General features: G+C 40.7%; 1 protein-coding gene across 3 annotated transcripts in view; it reads left to right on the forward strand.

Moving 5' to 3' along the window:
* Positions 1–19,738, forward strand: part of LOC123478118 (uncharacterized) — a 141,866-nt gene that overhangs the window by 52,328 nt on the left and 69,800 nt on the right. The gene's annotated exons all lie outside the window — the stretch shown is intronic.

Below are 19,738 nucleotides of genomic sequence, written 5' to 3' on the forward strand. Positions count from 1 at the left end.
TTGGTTACATAAAGCTCAAGGACATTTTGCACACTCAGGGAAAAACTGCAGGCATAATTGCTCTGTTCCCAGGCTATCTAAATGATAAATATTTCTTCTGCAAAAGTTACAGTCGCATTCAGCTGAAGCTTGTGGTTAACTATCTCCTTCTTAAACCCTGGTGGTTCCAGCTGTATGATGCCAGCCTTCACAGTCCTCCACACAGCCCCTTCTTGCCTGCAAGGCTTCTTTTGAGAAATAAGCTGATAGTCTCAGGGGAACTCCTTTGTAGATAGCTGACTCCTTTTCTTTTGTTGCTTTTAACATTCTCTCCTTATACTTACTCTTGGGTAATTTAATGATTATATGTTTTGGTGTGTTCCTCTTTAGGCCCAACTTCTTTGGGACTCACTGAGCTTCCTGGCGTTGCATGTCTATTTCCTTCACCAGATTGGGGAAGTTTTCCTTCATTATTTGTTCAAATATGTTTTCAATTTCTTGCTCTTCCTCTTCTTCTGGCACCCTTATGATTCGGATGTTAGAGTACTTAAAGTTATCCTGGAGGTTCCTAAGCCTCTCCCTTTTTTTTGAATTCTTGTTTCTTCATTCTGTTCTGGTTGGAAATTTATTTCTTCCTTTTGTTCCAAATTGTTGATTTGAATCCCGGTTTTCTTCTCTTCACTGTTGGTTCCCTGTATGTTTTTCTTTTATATATATATATATTGATTATGCTATTACAGTTGTCCCATTTCCGCCCCTTCACTCAACTCCATCCTGCCCACCCCCTCCCTCCCACATTCCCCCCCTACAGTTCATGTCCATTGGTCATACTTATAAGTTCTTTGACTTCTACATTTCCTACACTGTTCTTACCCTCCCCCTGTCTATTTTCCAACTATCATTTATGCTATTTATTCTCTGCACCTTTCCCCCCTCTCTCCTCTGCCCAATCCCCTATTGATAACCCTCCCTGTGATCTCCATTTCTGTGGCTCTGTTTCAGTTCTAGTTGTTTGCTTCGTTTTCTTTTGCTTTGGTTTTAAGTGTGGTTGTTTATAACTGTGAGTTTGCTGTCATTTTTACTGTTCCTATTTTTGATCTTCTTTTTCTTAGATAAGTCCCTTTAACATTTCATATAATAATGGCTTGGTGATGATGAACTCCTTTAACTTGACCTGATCTGGGAAGCACTTTATCTGCCCTTTCATTCTAAATGATAGCTTTGCTGGATACAGTAATCTTGGATGTAGGCCCTTGCCTTTCATGACTTGGAATACTTCTTGCCAGCCCCTTCTTGCCTGTAAGGTCTCTTTTGAGAAATCAGCTGACAGTCTTATGGGAACCCCTTTGTAGGTAACTGTCTCCTTTTCTCTTGCTGCTTCTAAGATTTTCTCCTTCTGTTTCATCTTGGGTAATGTAATGATGATGTGCCTTGGTGTATTCCTCCTTGGGTCCAGCTTCTTTGGGACTCTCTGAGCTTCCTGGACTTCCTGGAAGTCTATTTCCTTTGCCAGACTGGGGAAGTTCTCCTTCATTATTTGTTCAAATAAGCTTTCAATTTTTTGTTCTTCCTCTTCTCCTTCTGGCACCCCTATAATTCGGATGTTGGAATGTTTTGAGATGTCCTGGAGGTTCCTAAGCCTCTCCTCATTTTTCCGAATTCTTGTTTGTTCATTCTTTTCTGGTTGGATGTTTCTTTCTTCCTTCTGGTCCACACCATTGGTTTGAGTCTCAGTTTCCTTCTCATCACTATTGGTTCCCTGTACATTTTCCTTTGTTTCTCTTAGCATAGCCTTCATTTTTTCATCTGGTTTCGAACAGATTCAACCAATTCTGTGAGCGTCTTGATAACCAGTGTTTTGAACTGTGCATCCGATAGGTTGGCTATCCCTTCCTCGCTTAGTTGTATTTTTTCTGGAGCTTTGAAGTGTTCTGTCATTTGGGCCTTTTTTTGTTTTTCTTGGCGCGTATATTACTTAAAGGGGCGGAGCCTTAGGTGTTCACCATGGCAGGATAACGCTGGTTGCTGCGCTGTGATGCTGTACATGGGGGAGAGGCCGAGAGGGAGCAATGGTGCCCGCTCCATTCTCCACTGGATTTTAGCCACTACCTCCACTACCCACAATCAAGTTGGGCCCCTCTGGTGCTGGTTCCTGAGTGGGTGGGCTTGTGCACACTCTAGGCCCCTGTGGGTCTCTCCAATGACCTCTCCTGTGAGGCTGGGAGTCTCTCCTGCTGCCAGCCCTAACCCCCACGGGCATTTTCAGTCAGAGGTTTGAGGCTTTATTTCCCCGTGCTGGAGCCCTGGGTTACGCGGTCTGCTTCGCACCCCGCCATTCGTCCTGGTTTATCTGTGTGCGAGTGTGGGGTTGTGGGGTCTGCTACCCACCGCTCTGCCTTCCCCGTTCTCCACCACTCTGAGTCGACCCTCTCAGTTTATGTGAGTGCGAATGTTGGGCTGCAGGGTCTGCTAGTGGTCAGACTGCCTGCCCCGTTCGTCCCACACTCTGCCAGTCTCGGTCCCGCCACGGCCACGCAAGTCCTCTCCCCCCTGGTGCCCGTCTCCGCCCCTCCTGCTGGTCTGGATGTATGTTTCTTTTTTATCTATTTGGTGTCGGACTTCCTTGCCGTTAGATTTTCTGTCAGTTTTGGTTGTGCGAGGAGGCGCAGTGTGTCTACCTACGCCGCCATCTTGGTTCTCCTGTTTTTCTTTATTTCATTTTTCATAGCCTTCACTTCTTACTCAATTTTACGACCATACTCAATCATTTCTGTGAGCATCCTGATTACCAGTGTTTTGAACTGTGCATCTGATAGATTGGCTATCTCTTCATCACTTAGTTGTATTTTTTCTGGAACTTCATCTGTTCTTTTATTTGTGCCTTTTTTTTTTTTTGTCTTGGAGTGCCTATTATGTAGTAAGGGGCAGAGCCTTAGGTATTCGCCAGGGTAGGGCAACCCAAGTCAATGCATCATGGTACTGTATGTGGGGGTGGGTCAGAGAGGGAACAATTCCACTTGCTCAGCTCTCTGCAGGCTTTCAGCTACTTCCTCCACTACCCACAAGTAAATTACACCCTTCTGGTGCTGATACCCAGGTAGGTGGTTTTGTGTATGTTCTAGGACCTTATGGGTCTCCAGTCAACTCTCCTGTGAGGCTGTGAGTTTCTCCTGCCACCACAACCCCCACATGTCTTTACAGCCACAGGTTTTGAGGCTTTATTTCCCCATGCTGGAACCCTGGGTTGCGTGGTCTGTCTTGCTCCCCAGTTGTTCCTCCTAGTTTATCTGTATGCAGATGTGGGACCACCCACTCTGTCAGCCACTGCCTCTCCTGCTCTGGTCCTCCAGCCACCCCTTGCCGCAAGTCCTCTCTGCCCAGGCTGCCTGTCTCTGCCCCTCCTAGCAGTCTGGATGTATGTTTCTTCTTTAACTTGTTGTCAGACTTCCATAGTTTGATTTTCTGTCAGTTCTGGCTGGTTTTTGTTTTTTCATTTGTTGTTGTACCACTTTTCGTTGTGTGTGGAGGCACAGTGTGTCTACCTACACCTCCATCTTGGCCGGACCACAGTGTCACATTTAACCTCTCATAAGAGATTTCTCCCAATTGCTTTATAAACATTGAAATACAACATAAAAGTTACTGTTTGAAAGTATGCAGTGACTTTTAGTCAATTAACTATGTTTTAAAACTATCACCACTATCTAATTCCAGAATATTTCCATCACATCAAAAAGAAACCCTGTTCTTTTTTTAAAAAAAAGATTGTATTTATTTATTCTAGACAGAGTGGAAGAGAGGGAGAGAGGGAGAGAAATATCAGTGTGTGGTTGCTTCCTGTGCACCACCTACTAGAGATCTGACCTGGCCCGCAACCCAGGCATGTACCCTGACTGGGAATTGAACCGGTGACCCTTTGGTTCACAGGCTGGTGCTCAGTCCACTGAGTCATACCACCCAGGGTGAAACCCTGTTCTTATAAGCAGTCAGTCCCAATTATCCACTCCCCATCCCTGGCCAGCACATATCCACTTTTTTCCTATATGGATTTGTCTGTTCGGGACATTTCACATACATGGAATCATATTGTACATTGTGTGACCTTTTGTTACTGGTTTCTTTCACTTAGCAGGATGTTGTCAAGGTACTTTCATATTGTTGCATGTAGCATTCCTCATTTCTTATTAGAACTGAGTAATAATGTTTCATTGGATGGCTAGTCAACATTTGTCTATCCATTTGTCAGTTCATGGGCATAAATTATTTCCATTGTTGGCTATTATGTACAATGCTGGTATGAACATTCATGTGAAATTCTGATTGGTTTTCAGGGTCATGATCATAGATTACAGACAAGCAGCATGGGTTGACCAGCATACTGGTAAAGGTGAAACCATTATTTTATTTTTAGATTCTTCTGAGTTTCTATTACAGTCTTTCACAACATTGAGTATTGGATTTTGGAACATAATTATATTTGCGATAACTATAATAGAAGTTGGGGGTTGCTTAATTTTCTAAAATGTGTAGGTGTGGAAAGCAATTGCTTTTGTATAATTTTTGATGCTTTGAATCCTTACACATGAGGCTCCTGAGCTGCTCAGCAGTGAATAGACAGTTTTTGTGTCTTGTGCTCACCTGCTCCAGAAAGGCCACAGCTGCTGAAAGAACTCAGACACGGACGAACATCTCACTGCAGCCGAGCAGAATGAGAAGTTGCAAACAATGATTTTAGACTTTGAGTTAAAAACATCAGGATTTTTTTACACTTTTTGACTTTAACAGAAAGATTTTGGATTTTAATTTTTCAAGATTTTAATTTAATTATATCACTAGGAAATTAACAAGAGGGGTTATACTTAATTTTGGAGCATCACTATGTATTGACACAATTTTGGGAATATTTTAATTGAAGTTGGGATATTTAATTTTAATATATTTTTTAAAAGATTTTATTTATTTTTAGAGAGAAGGGAAGGGAGGGAGAAATAGAGGGAGAGAGACATCAATGGTAGTTGCCTCTTGCATGCCCGCCACCAGGGACCTGGACCACAACCCAGGCATGTGCCCCGACTGGGAATCTAACCAGTGGCCCTTTGGTGCACAGGCCAGCACTCAATCCACTGAGCCACACCAGCTGGGGCTAATTTTAATATCTTAATATTATTTCATCTTATTGCAGAAACTCTTGAGAGGCCTCATTGGGAAATATGGCTAGACACAATTTGGAATAGGAAATGTCTTTGAATTCAGAATCTAATTCTTCCAGCACAAAGAAAGGTCCAAGAAAGTCCCAGAAAGATTGACTAATTAGAATGGAAGGGTAGTTGTTTTTTAATGACATATATTTCTTCACTATAGCTCACAGGTGGCAAACACAAGGCCTACAGGTTGAATCTGGCATAACTGTTAAGGAGTAGTTACATTTATACAGTCCTAAAATTACATTTGGCCCTTTGAAGGCAACCACGAGGCTGATGTGGCCCCTGGTGAAAATGAGTTTGACACCCTTGCAGCTATATGCTAATGGTGCCTCATGCGGTAATTTTTTGAGGATATCTAACAAAACAGTGGCCCACTTTTAGAATACATTTTTAAAAAGCAGCACAAGATAACTTCTATTGAAAGGTAAGGACAAAGTACAGGAAATGATGGATATATTATCTCTTACTCTCTCATCTGGGAGATGGTAAGTTTCTTTTGCTGTAGATTTTTTAAACTGGTAGATTACAAAACCATTAAAATGTGAAAAAATATATGACTGGATATTGTAACTGAATCTTTGCTACTTCCATGGCCAGGTGGGTAAGATGGTGATTAGACTTGGGCACTAAGAGTTTTCTGCTTGGGCCAAAGTGGAGGGAGGACAAGTTGACACTGTGGGCCTTGAGCTCTTTACTTCCTGCATGGGAAAGACTTTTGGGACCCAGTATGCTCCTTTTGTCCCCTGAACTGCACACACTAAGTGGGGTTTTTCAGAGTTCCCCCAAATTGCTGCTACGGAGCATACCCTGCTGTGCAGAGTGAGTTACTTTCTAATTCCTGGGGTTGTATCTTAACATGGTGCAAGGTTTGTGGTATAATTCGACCTGTTTCTAGCTTTTGCATGGAAGACAGACAGGCTCCTCACTGTTTTACTTTTTTGAGGGGCTCCGGTTATTTATATCCAGAGAAAACATGGTCTTCAGCAGGTAAGTATTAAAAAAATTACATGGTTAAGAATTCGACCAAACAAACCTGGAAGGCTCCTAAAACCAAACAATGATATTTCAGGTTCAAATAATCAGGCAGAAATGAAGTCAGCAGCATTTCAACCAGCACATGCACAGATCTTCCAGGAACTCACCTGGATCCCCCAACTGTGTTCACTTCGAGAAGGAGCAGGAGGAAATAATCATTGCTTGCCTTCATCCAGTCACCACTGGACGGTTCTCATTTTCTAAGAGATCTCCAGTTCTGGTGCCTGTGTTTGGACCAAGTTCCCTCTGCCTCCTCAGACCAAGCCCCAGCTAACAATGCCCCAAGGCAGGCCTGACATTGCACTCTGGGCCTGTGACAGCAGAAGTTCTTGTCACCTGCATGCCAGACCAGCTGAGGGGAGTGTTTTTCCCAGAACACCAGAGAACACAGACCTTCCCGCTCCTTCTTCACCTCTGGGCACAGCTGCTATGCACACCTGTTTTTACTTTGTAAATTCACCTAACCCACTTTCAAGAGGGATTTCAAAAGAGATTTTAAGAATCTGTATTTACATGGCAATTTCATCTTACAGTATCTATTTTTAAAAATGTTTTAAGCTCTCCTTTTTAAAAACATCTGGCATATTCAATTAGTCAGTGAAAGGTACCCGGGTAGGTACTGGTGAAGAATGTTGTAGAACAGATATTAAATGTGATCTCTAAGATTTCTTAAAACTGGAGAAAAATTCTGTGAAAAATCTCATCTACACATCCTACTAGCAGTGTGGGGAAGCTCACCTAATTTTTTTTCACAGTGGATTAAATGAAGTGTTGCACAGTCGGAACATAACATTCTATCTGGTCACTGTTGAATAAGTGTTGGCTTTAAGGGTTATTCTTTTATTCTCCTCAGCCTCATTTGATCATTGCACATGATGTTACCCTATGCTTATGTAACACCTTCTTGCCCTCTTTTTCTCTTTCCCTGACTCTCTTTTTTCCTTTACTACTTTTATTGCCATCCTTCCTATCAATAATTCCACCAGGCAAGTGGTGCAAATTTATAGATTAATTTTTTGTTCCTGTAAAATAAGGAAGCATTTCCTGTTAAATATTGAAGTATATTATTAAATTTAAGTGTAAATTATTTAAGTTACATATAAATTGAGACTAAAAGGTCTTACCTGCTAGTGTAAATGCATATCACCTAGTTATTATCCCTTTATCTTCATGGACTGACTGCCCAAAGAGGTACCAGGCTGTGTCTGTAGTACAGAGCAAAGCCTGCTGTGCTTTCCGTAGCACTGTGTCATATTCACAGTAAGGCTGCATCAGGGTCACTCATCGTTTTATCTCAGGTAGTCTACAAAATGTCAGACTAGGGCATTGGGGATGACATCTTGGCTCATGCTCATCCTATTTCTCTGCTCAGTCGAGAAGTTTCTGGGAAGAATAAGTTTGATACTCCTTTCTACAGCACTGTGTTTCTTGGAAGTAAACTTGCACTTATATGGACTTATAAAAATCAAATCACATGCTGTTTCGGGTATCTGGGCCATCTCCCAAAGACACTTGCTGATTACCTTGTCAATGCCTAAAAAATGTTTTAGAGCTTTTATCCATGAATACATTACCTTAGCATCCAGAATCGAGATCTGCCTCTCGTTCAATAATCAAAGTATAATTATGGGGAAATATTTTTTCAGAAAATTGGAATTTCTTGGCTAAAATAATGAATCCGATTTTCAGGGAAGTGTCTGCACATTAACAATATTCTAAAGGAGTAAAAAGGTTTTATTTGGGTGTTTAAGAACTTTGAGGAAAGGGATAGTTTAAGGTGGGCCTGAATTTGGCAATGAGTCTTTAATATATTAAAAAATCAAGATAGAAAGAACTGGAGGCTTCCTGCCAAGATGGAGTCATAGATAGACACACTCTGCTTCCTCACACAACCAAAAGAAGGATAAACCAATTTAAAAACAAAAACCAACAAGAACTGCAAAATAATCAAACTGTATGAAGTTTAACAACCAAGGAGTTAAAGAAGAAACATTCATCCAGACTACTAAAAGGGAAAGACATGGGCAGCCAGGGCAGAGAGGACACATGACAAGGTGGCAGCTGGTGGACCAGGGGATCCCACATTCACATGTGGATAAGCCAGGAGGAACAACTGGGGAGTGACACAGACCATGCAACCCAGGATCCCAGTGAGGGGAAATAAAGCCTCAAAACCTATGTCTGTAAAAACCTATGGTGGATGTAGTGGTGGGAGAAACTCCCAGTCTCACAGGAGAGTCCATTGGAGTGGCCCACAGAATCCTAGAACATATACAAGCTCACTGCTTGAAAAGCAGAACCTGAAAGGGCAAAATACGCTTGTGGGAAGTGAGGGAAGTGACTGAAAGCAAAGTAAGAGCCGAGCAAGCTGCGCTCTTCCCTCTTGGACCTCTCCCCCACATACAACACCACAAGGAGCAAAGTAGGTTGCCCTGCCCTGGTGAATACCTAAGGTTCTGTCCCTTACAACATAACATGTGTACCAAGACAAAGAAATATGACCGAAATGAACAGATTAAAGCTCCAGAAAAACAACTAGGTAATAAAGAGATAGCCAACTCATCAGACGCAGAGTTCAAGCACTGGTAATCAGGAAGCTCACAGAAATCGTTGAGTATGATCACAAAATTGAGAAAGAAGTGAAGGCTATTACAGAGTGAAATGAAAGAAAATATACAGGGAACCAAGAGTGAAGGGAAGGAAACCAGGACTCAGCAATTTGGAGCAGAAGAATGAAATAAACATTCAACCAAAACAGAGTGAAGAAACAAGAATTCAAACAGGAGAGTCCTAGGAACCTCTGGGACAACTTTAGATGTTCCCAAACCCAAATCATAGAGGTGCCAGAAGGAGAAGAGAGGAAGAGCAAGAAATTGAAAACATATTTGAACAAATAATGAAGGAAAAGTTCCCCATTCTGGTGAAGGAAATAGACATGCAACACCAGGAAGCTCAGTGAGTCCCAAAGAAGTTGGGTCTAAAGAGGAACACAACAAGGAACATAATCATTAAATTACCCAAGAGTAAATATAAGGAGAGAATCTTAAAAGCAACAAGAGAAAAGGAGACAACTATCTACAAAGGAGTTCCCCTGAGACTATCAGCTGATTTCTCAAAAGAAACCTTGCAGGCAAGAAGGGGATGGAAAGAAGTATTCAAAGTCATGAAAGATAAGGCCCTACATCCATTACTCTATCCAGCAAAGCTATCATTTAGAATGGAAGGGCAGATAAAGTGCTTCCCAGACAAGGTCAAGATAAAGGAGTTCATCATCACCAAGCCCTTATTATATGAAACGTTAAAGGAACTTATCTAAGAAAAAGAAGATAAAAACTATGAACAGTAAAATGACAATTAAACTCACAATTATCAACAACCGAACTAAAAAAAAAAAGACAAAACCAAAATCAAACTAAGCAAACAACTAGAAGGAGAACAGAATCACAGAAATGGAGATCACATGGAGGGTTATCAGTGGGGAGGGGAAGGAGAAAAATAGAGGGGAAAGGTACAGGAAGTAAGAAGCATAATGGTAGGCATAAGATAGATGGTGAGGTTAAGAATAGTATGGGAAATGGAGAGGCCAAAGAAGTTGTGTGTTATGACCCATGGACATGAACTAAAGAGGGTGGATGCTGGAGGGAGGGGGGGGTGGTGCAGGGTGGAGAGGGCCCCAAAAAAGGGGAGAAAAATAATGTGACAATTGTAATAACATAATAAAATACACTTTAAAAAAGTGAGATAAAAATTTTAGTCTTACTCTTCTATAACCACAAGATGGCATTATTTTCCCATTTTTAAAGTTTGGCACACCGCTTTTTTTGAGTTTTTTCGATTGTTTTCAAGAGTACTAGGTGTTGGGTGAGATGTGGTTGTAACCTTTTTTCAAATATGAAATCACAGACTATAAAACTGGGGTCACTCTCTTAGATAAGAACCTACAGGTGGAATAAGATTTGTGATTTGCATAGTTTGTATCACAGCTTCCATGTGGAGGGAGTGATTCTAATGAAAAAGGTGGAATACTGCAGTAATTTTGTTCATAAATCTTAAGTTACAGAGTAAGTTTCAAATTCAAAGCCACATATTGGCAGTTTTATTAGCTTTTGCTTATGCAAACACATCAGATTTTGTGTGTGTGTGAAAAGGAAAGAACAAAACAACTACCAATATCCATAAGCCACTCGGTACAAAATAATAAATACCAAAAATCAATTTGCATGTCTCAAATCCAGTTTTATGTCTATGTTACCCATTATCTAGTGCATTTACAAGATCCATAAACAAGGCAGATTGCATTCCAGTTATCCTATGAGTGGAATTTTGATTTCTCAAAATAGAATTGGGTTAGATATTCTATGACCACATTTTCTGTGAGGCTAATTTTTAAGGAACTTGGCATTGTGACCTGTGTCAGTTTTATATATCTGAAACTGAACCCTGGTGAGTGTGAGACAGAGCCTGGCAACGAGTGAGTATATCTGTTGTAATTTTATTTTCTGTATCAAATGTGTGTTAGAACATCTGCCACAAAGGACTAAGGCAAAGGCAGAACTTATTTTCTCACTTAACTGAGGAATCCACAGGTAGGCTAGCTTCCAGGGCAATTGGATTCTGGCCCTTCACACTCAACTTCTCCAGAGGATCAGGTCTCTACTTTTATCATTCCCAGCTTAGATATTTTTTCTCCTCAATAACCAGTCCCTCCACTTGTATTTTAGATTTCATCTTTCTGTTCTTTCTCCAGTCCTTTACAACACCTTGTAGTATAGTTTGATATCAAGTATTATGATTCCTTCAACTTTTTCTCAAGATTGCTGAGGCTATTTGTTTGTTTGTTTGTTTTGGTTCCATATAAATTTTTAGAGTATTTGTTCTAGATCTATGGAATATGCCACTGGCACTTTAATAGGAATTACATTGAATCTATAGATAGCTTTGGGTATAGTGCACATTTTAATGGTGTTAATTTTCCAATCCATGAACACGGTATATGCTTCCATTTATTTGTATCTTCCTTAATTTCTTTCTTCAGTGTTCTATATTTTTCTGAATATAGGTGTTTTATCCCTAGGTACTTTATTTTTGTTATTGCTATGGAAATGAGATTTGTTTTCTTAGTTTCTTTTTTCTGACTGTTCATTATGGTGTACAAAAATGCCATCAGTTTCTGAATATTGTCTTTGTATTCTGCTACTTTGCCAAATTCATTTATAGGTCAAGTATTTTTTGGTAGAGTCTATAGCCTTTTCTATGTATACTGTCATGTTATCTGCAGATAATGACAGTTTTACTTCCTCCTTTCCAAGTCGATGCCTTTTATTTCTCCTTGTCTGATCACTGTAGCTATAACTTCCAGTACTATGTTGAATAGCAGTGGTGAAAGCGGGCACCCTTGTCTTGTTCCTGATCTTAAAGGAAACCCTTTTAGTTTTTGCCCATTGAGTATGATGCTGGCAGTAGGTTTTTTGTATATGGCCTTGATTATGTTGAGGTATGTTCCCTCTATTCCCACTTTGCTGAGTGTTTTTATCATAAATTGGTGCTAGATTTTATTAAATGCTTTTCAGCATCTATTGGTATGATCATGTGATTTTTGTCCTTCATTTTGCTTATGTGATGTATTACATTTATTGTTTTGCAAATATTGTACCATCTTTCCATCCCTGGAATAAATCCCACATGATCGTGGTATATGATCTTTTTAATGTATTGCTATATCAGGGTTGCCAATATTTTTGTTGAGGATTTTAGCATCTATGTTCATCAGCGATATTGTCCTGTAGTGTTTTCTCTTTGTTGTGTCTTTACATGGTTTTGGAATTAGGATAATACTGGTCTCATAAAAAGAGTTTGGGAGTCTTCCCTCTTCTTGGATTTTTCGGGATAGTTTGAGAATGATAAGTGTTAGTTCTTCTTTGTATGTTTGGTAAAATTCACCTGTGAAGCTGTCTGGTCCAGGGCTGTTGTGTGCCAGGAATTTTTTGATTACTGCTTTAATTTTGCTCATTTTTATTGGTCTATTCAGGTTTTCTGCATCTTCCTGGTTCAGTTTTGGAAGAGTGTATGTTTCTAGAAATTATTTCACCCAGGTTGTCCCATTTCTTGGCATATAGTTGTTCATAGTAATTTCTTGCAATCCTTTGTATTTCTGTGGTACATGTTGTTACTTCTGTTTTATTTCTGATTTTATTTATTTGGGTCCTCTCTCTTTTTTTCTTGATGAATTTGGTTAAAGGTTTGTCAATTTTGTTTATCTTTTCAAAGAATCCAGTTTTGTTTTTTTCTTTTGGTCTCTATGTCATTTAACTCTGCTCTGATCTTGATTATTTCCTTCCTTCTACTCACTCTGGGCTTTGTTTGTTGTTCCTCTAGTTCCTGTAGGTGTAGTGTTAGGTCTTTTGAGAATTTTCTATCTTCTTTAGGTAAGCCTGTAATGCTCTGAACTTCCTGCTCAGGACTGCCTTTACTGTGTCTCAAAAGTATTGGGTTGTGTGTTCAACTTAATTTGTTTCCAGATACTTTTTGATTTCTTTCTTGATCTCATTGTTGACCCATTCATTATTTAATAACCTGTTATTGAGTCTCCCTGGACTTGAATGTTTTTGAGTTTTTTCTGTGAGTTTGGTTTCTGGTTTCAATCCACTGTGATCTGAATACATGCTTGATGTTATTTCAATTTTCTTGAATTTATTGAAGCTTATTTTGTGTCCTACCATGTGGTCTAACTTTGAAAATGTTCCATGTGCATTTGAAAAGAATGTATATTTTGCTTCTTTGCAATAAAAGGTTCTGTATATATCAATTAAATCCATTTGATCTAGAGTGTCATTTAGTGCCACAATATGCTTGTAGATTTTTTGTATGGAAGATCTGTCCATTGTTCACAGTGGAGTGTTAAAATCCCCTACAGTGACTATGTTGTTGTCAATATTTTTCTTGAAGTCCTCCAAGATTTTCTTTCTTTATTTAGGTGCTCCTATGTTGGGTGCATATATATTTACAAGAGTTATCTCCTCCTGGTGGACCATTCCCTTAAGAATTATGTAGTGACTTTTGTCCCCTTTTATGGCTTTTGCTTTAAAGTCTATTTTGCCTGATGTAAGTATTGCTACCCCAGCTTTCTTTTCAGTCATTTTCTTGGAATACTTTTTTTCTATTCTTTCACTTCAACCTCTGTAGATCTTTTGTTCTGAGATGGGTCTCTGGTAGACAGCATATATGCAGTCCCTGTTTTCTTATCCATTCAGCTACCCTATATTTTTTTATTGGAGTATTTAATCCATTTATATTTAAGGTTATTGTTGATAGCTACTTGTTCATTGCATTTTTTCATTGCCCCTCTCTCCCCTTTCTCTCTCCCTTTTGCCTTTTTATAGCAGTTCCTTTAGCATCTCTTGCAGTGCTGGCTTGGTGGAGATGTAGTCTTCTAGCTTTCTTTTGTCTGGTAAGCTCTTTATTTGGCCTTCATTGTTAAATGTGAGCCTTGCTGGATAGAATACTGTTGGTTATAGGTCCTTGCTTTTCATTACCTGGATATTTCATGCCAATCCCTTCTAGCTTATAGAGTTTCTATTGAGAAATCAGCTGATAGGCTCATTGGAGCTCCCTTGTATGTTATTAGCTTTTTCTCCCTTGCTGCCTTTAAGATTCTCTCTTTGTCTTTAAAATCTGTCATTTAATTATGATGTGTCTTGGAGTAGGCCTCTTTGAGTTCATCTTGATTGGAGCCCTCTATGTTTCCTGAACTTGCATGACTTTCCCCCTCAAGTATGGAAGTTTTCTGCCATTATTTTTTCTTTTTTCTTTTTGGATATATTTATTGATTATGCTATTACAGTTGTCCCATTTCCGCCCCCCCTCACTCCACTCCATCCTGCCCACCCCCTCCCTCCCACATTCCCCCACTATAGTTCATGTCCATGGGTCATACTTATAAGTTCTTTGGCTTCTACATTTCCTACACTATTCTTACCCTCCCCCTGTCTATTTTCCACCTACCATTTATGCTACTTATTCTCTGTACCTTTCCCTTCACTCTCCCCCTCCCGCTCCCCTATTGATAACCCTCCATGTGATCTCCATTTCTGTGGTTCTGTTCTGTTCTAGTTGTTTGCTTAGTTTGCTTTTGGTTTTGTTTTAGGTGTGGTTGTTAATAATTGTGAGTTTGCTGTCATTTTTACTGTTCTATTTTTTTATCTTCTTTTTCTTAGATAAGTCCCTTTAACATTTCATATAACAATGGCTTGGTGATGATGAACTCCTTTAACTTGACCTTATCTGAGAAGCACTTTATCTTCCCTTCCATTCTAAATGATAGCTTTGCTGGATACAGTAATCTTGGATGTAGGTCCTTGCCTTTCATGACTTGGAATACTTCTTGCCAGCCCCTTCTTGCCTATAAGGTCTCTTTTGAGAAATCAGCTGACAGTCTTATGGGAAGTCCTTTGTAGGTAACTGTGTCCTTTTCTCTTGCTGCTTCTAAGGTTCTCTCCTTCTGTTTCATCTTGGGTAATGTAATGATGATGTGCCTTGGTGTGTTCCTCCTTGGGTCCAGCTTCTTTGGGACTCTCTGAGCTTCCTGGACTTCCTGCAAGTCTATTTCCTTTGCCATATTAGGAAAGTTCTCCTTCATTATTTGTTCAAATAAGCTTTCAATTTTTTGTTCTTCCTCTTCTCCTTCTGGCACCCCTATAATTCGGATGTTGGAATGTTTTGAGATGTCCTGGAGGTTCCTAAGCCTCTCCTCATTTTTCCGAGTTCTTGTTTCTTCATTCTTTTCTGGTTGGATGTTTCTTTCTTCCTTCTGGTCCACAGTGTTGATTTGAGTCCCAGTTTCCTTCTCATCACTATTGGTTCCCTGTACATTTTCCTTTGTTTCTCTTAGCATAGGCTTCATTTTTTCATCTAGTTTTCGACCAAATTCAACCAATTCTGTGAGCGTCCTAATAACCAGTGTTTTGAACTGTACATCTGATAGGTTGGCTGTCTGTTCGCTGCTTAGTTGTATTTTTTCTGGAGCTTTGAAGTGTTCTGTCATTTGGGCCATTTTTTTTTTTTGTCTTGGCGCATCTGTTACCTAAAGGGACGGAGCCTTAGGTGTTCACCGTGGCAGGATAATGCTGGTCGCTGCGCTGTGACGCTGTACATGGGGGAGAGGCCGAGAGGGAGCAATGGTGCCTGCTCCACTCTCCACCCAATTTTAGTCACTCCCTCTGCTACCCACAATCAAATTGGGCCCCTCTGGTGCTGGTTCCTGAGTGGGTGGGCTTGTGCACACTCTAGGCCCCTGTGGGTCTCTCCAAAACCTTTCCTGTGAGGCTGGGAGTTTCTCCTGCTGCTGGTCCCAACCCCCACGGGCGTTTTCAATCAGAGGTCTGAGGCTTTATATCCCCGCGCTGGAGCCCTGGGTTACATGGTCTGCTCTGCTCCCCGCTGTTCGTCCTGGTTTATCTGTGCGCAAGTGTGGGGCCACAGGGTACTACCCGCCGCTCTGCCTGCCCCATTCTCCGCCACTCTGAGTCCGGCCCTCTCGGTTTATCTGTGCATGAATGTGGTGCCACAGGGTCTGCTAGTGGTCAGACTGCCTGCCCCGTTCATCCCACACTCCGCCAGTCTTGGTACCGCCACGGCCACACGAGTCCTCTCCGCCCTGGTGCCCGTCTCCGCCCCTCTTACAGGTCTGGATGTATGTTTCTTTTTTATCTATTTGGTGTCGGATTTCCTTGCCGTTTGATTTTCTGTCAGTTCTGGTTGTGCGAAGAGGCGCAGTGTGTCTACCTACGCCGCCATCTTGGTTCTCCGTGGTTGCCTCTTGAGCGCCCCCTACTGGGGACCTGGCCTGCAACCCAGGCATGTGCCCTGAATGAGAATAGAACCAGCAACATTTTGTTTTGCAGGCCAGCACTCAATCCACTGAACCATACCGGCCAGGGCCCCTTCTCTTCTTGACAAAAGATTTACAATCCCTTATCTGAAACCTTTGAGGCTAGGTGCATTTCAGAATTCAGAATTTTTCAGATTTTATGTAACTATTATTAGGTAATACACTAAATAGCTCTGGGGAACATCTTGTATTAATATTTATGCAGCAAACACATGAATATATACACTAAATGGGATAAATAAAGCCTAAACTCTTTTCAGTTTAGATCTGGTATTTCCACCAGTAAATTTGTACCTGACTTATGAAAAAAATTAAGATTTTCAGAACTTTTTGGAGTTGAGAATTGCAGGTAATAGATTGTGGGTGACTATAATCAAGAATTAACTATAGAGTAAATCTGCTTAATGTCTCTTCTTTCAATAGAAAAGTAAAATTCATAATCAATAAAGTGTTTGAAAAGAAAATATTTTGGCAATGCTATGAGGCTTCCATTCTACTTACTTAAACCCAAAAGCTCATGTCTAAAGCACCCAAAGAATGAATACCAAATCCTTTGAACATACTTCATATTTCTCTTGTCTTTAATATCAAAGATATTAGTTTATTTGAATAAACTCTAAGTTGGTAAAATTTCAATATTTATTCAGGAATCTGGACCATTAAGTAACAGTACTTTAGGGAAATCATCCTGAATAAATATTAAAAGGAGAAACCAAAAGCAAAACTCCCCAAAAATAAATATCTTACACCAATTCATCTTCAGACGGTCCGTGGCAAAGGAGATTAGTTAGCCTTCTCTTAGCCCCAGAAGAACATAGAACAGTCACTATTTTAGGAGGGGTGTGTGGAAAGGAGCCAGACTTATGGTCAAAAACCTAGGTTTGATTCTCAACTCTCTCACTTACTTGCTGAGTGAGATTTGGCAACATATTGAGCATCCATTTCTTATGTAGAAGATGAGATTAGTGAACAATCTTGCCTATCTTACTGCATCTCAGGATTGCTGAGAAGCTCAGAAGAGGTAATGCAGGCAAACTGACAGCTCTGTACCAGTGCTAGTCACCGCCGTGCTGCTGGCTCCTTAATTTGGTGCTGAGGTCAGATATTAGGGTCTCTTTTCAGTCCATCATTCCTCCTCATGAACACACACCAGAGGCCAACTTAAAAGGTCTCTAGGTTCTTCTCATCTTGAGGTACATTCTTCTCTTTTAAAACCTATGGAAAAACAAATGATTTTCTTATCCAGAGTTTGGCTTTGTCTTACAGGCCTATTTGCTCCTTTTAGTTCCCTCTAGTGGGGAAAAATAAAATTTTCTAAGAGAATGGTTCATGCAAGTTTTTCATGGCAGTATCTGCCCCCAGAGTTCATTTGACAATATTCCGATTTTAGGGAACATATTGAGTCAAACCATTGATTTAGTTAAGGCAGTATAATCATAAGTGGTGTTTCTTCTTATTTTACAAATAAGAATTGCAATGAGAAGAAATATGTATTTATTGATTCCATTCTGGTTCATACCATTTATTAAGAATTTTTAGTGGCTTAGATGATATTTGAGTTTAAGGGGGGAAAAAGAAAAGTATTTGATTGAAAGTCAGGAACATTAATTACAGTGGCCTCTTCTAGATTTTAGGCCCCGAAATGTTCAGTTGAAGCCCCTGGTTTGAACAGGTTTTTGCGCTTTTTCTCTGCACAGTTCATGTTACATGGAGGAAGTCCTGTTAGGCAGTGTTTAGAAATGGTAAAGCAATTTTTACCTGTTATTCCTAAGCTGAAAAGAATGTAGGAAATACCTCTTGATGACAGAAGGAACTACAAAGATTATTATGAACAGGAGAAGGAGAAGTACAGCTTTCATGTCATTTTATTCAAATAATTTTCCTTCTAGCTTCCCAATCCTATAATGTATACTTATTTTTTTAATGTTAAAGTTTGTACACAGACCCATTTAACATTTGGCCAGCATTTACTGAGTACCTGCTATAGGAAATATAGGAGTGAGCAAAGCAACATAGTGCCTGCCCACTCTGCCCACAGAGCTTAAGTCCAGGTCTGGGTAAGTTCTAGATTCTAGCAGCAACAGAATCCAGAGAACCAGGTGGGGTCAGCACTAGAGGCCTGCTTTTCCAGGTGGGCATCCAGTTGGTAACTCTGGTGAGAGAGGCAAAGGCAGGTGGACAAGGCTACAGGAATCAGGCTTACAAGGGATGCACCCCAGAGGAGTCAGCTAAGGCTGGGAGGCACCAGTAGGTGCCACAGTTGTTGACAGAGAAGGTGCAGAGTCTGGAAGGTCAGAGATAAAACCAAGAAGCCAGGAACCAATGGGCAAGGCCATCAAAGACCTTGAGTTAGAGGCCCTTTGCTCTCTGCCTTCCTTTATCCTTCCTCCAGGGTAAGTGGAAGCAGCCTGCCGGGGCCCATAGAAGCATGTTATAAACACAACAATCCTGACATCTACAGGGAGGTTCTTACCTAGACTGGTGCAGGGGCAGAGCTGCCAGGCTCTCTGCGAGGTCAGAGTGCAGGCACACTGAAGTCCTTGGGCGTACTGCATATGTTTTACTTTGTAGCCAGACAGGAACACTCAGGACCAGAACAAGTGACCACAGCACCCTCAGTGTGGTAACACTGAACCTGCATGTTACAACAGAGAAGCAACAGCTTTTAGAATTAGTAGTAAATGTTCACATACTCTGATGCTAGAATAACTTGAAAAATTCTTGGAAGAAAGCCAATATTGTTTTCCAAGATGTAATGTGAGCATACCGCAGACAGTATTTCTTCTATTAAATACAGTCCATTTTCAATGACATACTTTATTAAACATTATATTGCTAGGAACAGAAACATTATAATAGGTATAGTGATGTTCTAGGTTATGAGTAGAGGGAGTGGATCAGAGCAAGAAAATATGTTTAAATGCTTCTGGGATACCATCGAATGGATTGCAAGCTATGAACAGAGATCATGATATGACTCTGTTCCATGCACTATGACACAGTGTGCCGGCTGCCCAGGCACCTGGCCCCACAGGTTTACTGCCTGCCTGCTTTGCTGATGGCAGAAATGCTGGCTAGTTGAAGTCTTGGGAGCTGTACAGAGCAGCAGGTGAATTAGGCTGTGATTTGGATGCAATTCACAGCCTCCAAAAGAGACCTCTTTCCTGTGTGGTTTGTTCAAGGTCAGGATTATTCTCTGGGGGAAAAAAAAACCAAAACAATCTTCCATACGTGAGTCAGGCAGACAAATACAGTTAGGGTTAAGAACCTCTGGCCAGAGCCCCAGCAGGGTCATGGGCACCATTCAAGCCACTGCTTCATCATCTCTCACCAAGGAAGGGTTTCCTACAGCCACAAAGGAGCCGTTGCCCACCACTAGGTCAGCCCTTAGAATCTTACCAGCTTTGACATTTGTTTCTGACTCCAACTCAACAATTTCTGACAGCAAATCACATCTGCCATCCAACATGACTTAGAGCTTATGTGATGACAACTCACTTCAGTCTATGCTACTAGGTACTAACCATCACTTTCATAATGCACATCAGTGGGGTCTATGTAGTATGCATGCCACAGAAATTGGGCACTGATGGCTTTAAAACAAACTGAAGAGCCCATCACCCACTCTCTGGTA

Source organism: Desmodus rotundus, chromosome 4 (genome assembly GCF_022682495.2).
Source record: "Desmodus rotundus isolate HL8 chromosome 4, HLdesRot8A.1, whole genome shotgun sequence".
NCBI lineage: Eukaryota > Metazoa > Chordata > Mammalia > Chiroptera > Phyllostomidae > Desmodus > Desmodus rotundus.